The sequence below is a fragment of the Dendroctonus ponderosae genome, unplaced genomic scaffold (genome assembly GCF_020466585.1).
Source record: "Dendroctonus ponderosae isolate FM_Combo_2020 unplaced genomic scaffold, Dpon_F_20191213v2 Dpon_F_20191213_1, whole genome shotgun sequence".
Classification (NCBI taxonomy): domain Eukaryota; kingdom Metazoa; phylum Arthropoda; class Insecta; order Coleoptera; family Curculionidae; genus Dendroctonus; species Dendroctonus ponderosae.
Genome location: NW_026017110.1, coordinates 33,925,537 through 33,931,011, shown reverse-complemented (window position 1 = coordinate 33,931,011; position 5,475 = coordinate 33,925,537). Strand labels below are relative to the sequence as shown.

The window sequence follows — 5,475 nt, the reverse complement described above, 5'->3', positions numbered from 1 at the left end:
CTAATAGAAAATTCAAAAAAAATTGATGCATGGGACTGAGGCTTAACAAAAAGCCCTGTCAAAATTTTGCAACGTACGGCTCGCAGCAAGTCGTCGCTTGTTATTAAATAACACGCTTTGATCATACGCCCGTTTGGACAGAAAGCCGAACATTTCGGTGAATCAGAATATGCTCTGAAGTTTCTAGAGTGTGTAGCTATGTCAATGTGGTCATAGATAAAGACAAGTGAATGTGGTCAAATTTCCGTAAGCAATTCCGCCACAGACGAGCTTTTATCGCCCAAAGTCGCAATCCTCGCTATCCCTATTATGTTTACGCAAACTCTAAAGAGGAGTAGTTTTGGTAATTTATGAAACAAATGATGGCATAATCACATTTTGTAATTAAATACTGGAAAAAAATTAAAAAGCGATCTTTAAAAAAATTATATGCAGCGTCTAAAAACATAATGATTTATCTCTTTCGCCGAGGAAGTGGAATTAATCCGGTTTACAGGTGATTAGGAAGTAAAATAGTTCAGGTCTTTACAGAAAAAAAATCAAAATTAGTATAGATTATTTTTAGTAATTTTAACTTTATTAAGCAAGAAAAGGCATAATAACAAGTTTAAATGTTAATAGTACTTAAATCTAATTCTAAATAAGTTTTGAAAATAGGATATTTGAAAATATTTCGTTGCAAAACTCCAAAACTTTTTCGTCTTGTTCTCATATTTGTGTTGCAATGCCTTCATTTAATTTAAAATTAAGTTTTGATATCATATCTATTGTGACACCTAAGTTAAAAAGTCGTAAAAGTGTTGTGTAAAACAGTTGGTTTGTTGTGGGTGCAAAATAGTGACAAAACGCCAAACATTAAGGTGTAAAATTGAGGAAGATCGCCCAAAAATCGCATGGCGACTTTCTTAAAACTTTCGTAACAATTCTCTTCGAAAAGTAGCCTAATTTGCAACAAATCGCCCAATCTGTCCACACTGTATTCCGTCTCGTGTCCAAGCGAACCGAGTATGACCTGGGTTTGCAACAATATTATTAACGTCTGGATGCGGCTTAACCAAAGCTAGCAGCTCTAATAAAGTTCGATCTTTCATTAGATAAAGTTTTAGTCGTTCAGCTTGAAAGCATCTTATTTTTGTCTGGTTGAGCGTCAATTGCTGTGTTCGTTCATATGTTAATAATAGTTAAATTTTATTTTTTGTCAACAAATGCATGTGGATTTTGCATGAACATGAGCAGCCCAGGTTATCAAAAAATGATCCGCAAATTTCTACTCTGGCAGGATGGTCTCAAGCATGACACATGCACTTTCTGAACATAAAACGGGTAGAGTAGTTGCTCTTTAATAATTTCATGAACAGTAGTATTTGCTTATATGGGTGAAAATTTCCTTACACTGGTGCCCAAGTGCCAATTTATTATTAAGTCCAAAACTTCTTTTTCACTTTTCTAGTGAAGACGGAAAATAATTTTTATCATTCTGTGGTCGTCCTCCACTTCATTTTTACTTTAAAGTATCTAATTATATAATAAAGGGTGGTTTTTTAGAGGTTTAGAGCTTGAATTGATTGAAATGTTTTTTTAAATAATTTCATCAAAATTCATTCAAAAGACAATTGTATGCCATTATAAGTTAAATATTATTTGAGGCATATGAGCGCCGTGACTGGCTCGAATGAAGAGCAATCCACGAAAGAAGACCAATTTTTGACCATTTTGATTCCCCTGGACCACAAAAGGAGGACCTCAAAGAGTGAGTTTTTCTGAATATAATGGCTTCTCAATAATGTCTTTTAGGTTTTAGATTTTTGCCGCTCCAAATTCGGCAATTTATTTCGAAAATCTCTGTTGAGTTCGCCAAACTCGCAGTGAGCTACGTTTATTTTGCGGTCGACGTAATCGTTTTTGTCTCAATGGTTGCGTAAATAAACAAAATTGCCGGATTTGGAGCGACGAAAATCACGAAGCCATTATTGAGACCCGTTATATGCAGTTATTCACTGTTTTTTGTGCTTTATGGTCTGGAAGAAGTTTGAAAGTGGTCGAAATTGGACTTCCAGATTACTCCTTATTTGAGCCAGATGCGGCGCATTATACCCCAAGTCATAGCTAAGCTACAATGGCAATGGGGTCTTTTGATAAAGACGCCATCATGACCTTAACATGAATTTTATGAGTTTTATTTTCATTCAGTTCTATTTCTCTAAAAAAAACACCCTTTAGTATACATATTTGAGTAGTTGTTATTGTGACCTATCATCATCAGCATTGTCATCATTCAGCTGTCTGGGTCCACTGCTGGACATAAGCCTCCCCCATCTCTGCCCATATTCTCCTGTCTTGAGCATCTGTATCCAGTTGCCTGCACATCATTTTATATCGTCCGTCCAACGTGTAGGAAATCTTCCCTTTCTTCATTTATCCAAGCGCGGTCTCCACTCGAGCAGCATTTTCGTTAATCTCCCGCCCGTCATTCGTGCCACATGTCCGGCCCACTTCCACTTGATTTTGCGAATTTGGATAACTACATCTGTGGCGCCGGTTCTTCTTCGTAAATATTAATTTCTTATATGATCCCGCAGTGACACTCCGAGCTTTCCATCTTGAGCTGTGTTACCCTCAGTTTCTTAGCACTTGCTGTGGTCAGTGTTGGCGTTTCAGCTCCATAGGTCATGACTGGCAACACACACTGATCAAACACCTTCCTCTTTAAACATTGCGGTATGTCGCCTTTAAAAACGTTCGCGAGTTTTCCATAGACTGATCAAGATAATGTAACTCATCTTTTCATTTCGTACGTTTGATTGTCTCGTGAGATTTGGATTTCATGGCCCAGATAATTGTACTTATCCACCAGAGCTACTTCCTCCTCACCAATGAAACTTTGCTCACTGGGAGCTAAATTTCTCATATATTTTATTTTTAAAATATTCATTTTTAGACCTACGTCAGCACATACCTTTTGTAGTTCTTGTAACATATCTTGTATGTCTTTAACGTTATCTGAGAGCAAAACTGAGTTGTCCGCAAAACGTAGATTTGTTAAGTATCGACCATCGCACAGACACCGTGTTCGTATTAAGACAGATAGTCGAGAAGTCGATTGAATAAAACAAGCCAGCCTTTATATGTTTTGTTGACCTAACAGAGCATTTGACCGTGTCCAGCTGAAAGACATCCTGCATTTCTTTTACACCAGGCAAATCCCACACAATCTCATTAAAACCATAGACAACATGTATACAAACAATAAAATACGAGCACAAATAGAAGAAGACCTCACAGAACCAATACCGGCGGGTAGCGGAATTCGTCAGGGAGACTTCCTGAGTCTTACCCTTTTTAATTTAATAATGGAAGAAATTGTTCGAAGTGTTCGAGGGCTAAAGGGATACAAAATGGGGGATGCAGAAATCAAAATAGTGTGTTATGCTGACGATGCTGCTCTCATTGCAGAAAGTGAAGATCACTTACAAAGGTTATTACACTTATTCAACCTGACAGCCAAGTCTCTAAATATGGAAATATCACCGACCAAAACAAAGTCCTTAACAACTTCAAAAACTAAGTTGCAAACTTGAGCTTGACGGTAGAGAAATTGAGCAGAAAATGAAATTTAACAACCTGGTCTTGAACTTCCTGGCTTTGGGGATATTGAGGCAGAGGTGAGAGGTCAAAAAACAAAAGCAATTAGAATAGCTGGTTGACTGAATGCCATATGGTGCAATAAGAGTATGGGAACGGACACTGGATCTACCAAGCCGTCGTGAGGCCGGTGATGACAAATACTGCAGAAACCAGGTCAGAAACAGCGAAAACAAAAAGACTACCAGAGACAGCTGACATGAAAATACTCCTTAGGATCACCGGAAAGACACTGCTGGATAGAGAGAGAAGCGAGGATGTCAGGACAGCCTGTAATGTCAAGAACATCAATGAATGGGTACATACATAAGCAGGATTGCCCACCGTAGACTTGTGAGGATCGCTCGCGACAAGTCCCCATTGGGACGAAGAGACGTTGGGCGCCCCAGGGAACGATGGAGCGAACAGTCTCACGCAAGTGAACGGCAATTGAACAGGCGATTCGCTTAAAATCAGGAATGAAGAAGTTTTGAGTATCTGTAATCAACTCGACACTCCTGTAATGCACTGAAGACCGCAGTCAGTTCAACAGTTTCAAATGCTTTTTTCAATCACCGTGTTTATGCTCTGTAGATGGTCGTTTGCTCCAAATTTAGCACGGAAGCCCGCCTGCTCCAGAGATTGATAGATTTCCAGTTTTTTTGCCCAATTCTCGTTGTTATTATTTTTGTGAACAGTTTATTGAGGTGGCTCAGAAGGCAAATCGGTTCTCAAGTTCCGCTATATCACGTTTCTCATGGAGTAGCATTAGGATTGCATTGTGCCAGTTAAAGAGCATTATGATCTTTTCTAGTACCGCTTATCAATCCGGAATAAAGGCTTCCAATCTGAAACCCGTCTATTCTTGAAAAGGCCTGCATGTAGTCTACCAGCCTCACTGGCATTTCGATCAGCTTAATTCGTACATAGAGTGCACGTCCACAATACATAATTCCGCAAAAGAGCATGCATAATATTTTTGACATATTAGGTCTTGTACGTTCTGTTTTTATTAGGACTTACTTGTAATAATTACAGGTTATGTAAACTGAAATATTTTAGAAAGGAGTAAGATTATTATTCGCTAATAACACTATTTTTCTTAAAAAATACACTCGCAAGTGATATCGAAGAAACGTCACCCTTTCATTTCTTGTACCATCACCTTTCTTGTACGTATACCTTGACCACAGTTTTATCTAACTGCTTTATCATATTTCCAATTTTGGCCACACTGTTACATTTGAACGTTAGAGTTGATCGTACCTTAAACCGGCGCTACACGGTGCGTCGAACATTCGTTCCAACGTTGGACCGAACATTTGAGTCAAAAAGTTTGACAGTTCGTGCGGCAAATGTATCTGCTACACGATGTGTCGAATGCTTGAAGCAAAATTCATTTTGAAGTGTGGTTCAAACGTTTGTCTACATTCGTCAATATGGAGGATACTGCTGATGCTGCAGTTATAGCCGCAACGGTAGTAGTTTTTAGTTGTGTGAATTTATTAATTGACAAAAAAAACCTAAAAGACGTGCTAGAAGGTGGTGGATGTTATCTTTAAATAGAAACAGAGGAAGGTAAGTAAATAAATGTATATCTGCAGGGCATCCCGTAAGCACATGATCAAAAGGATACTGCAATATTCTTTGCACCAAAAGAAGACGATCTTATCTAACTTTTCTTAACAAAAACTGTCTGGCTCCTCTGCTATTGATGGTCAAAGTTCTTCAAAAAAATTATCTTTTTTGAAATATCGGGAGAATGGTATTTTAGAAAAACTCGCTGTGAATTTGTTCTGATGCAAGACTCATATTTTAATGAAACAATCGAATTTATCCGTTTTGGACAAGTGG

General features: G+C 38.1%; 1 protein-coding gene across 3 annotated transcripts in view; it reads left to right on the top strand.

Moving 5' to 3' along the window:
- Positions 1–5,475, top strand: part of LOC109541405 (E3 ubiquitin-protein ligase RNF19A) — an 89,266-nt gene that overhangs the window by 31,492 nt on the left and 52,299 nt on the right. The window lies entirely within an intron of this gene.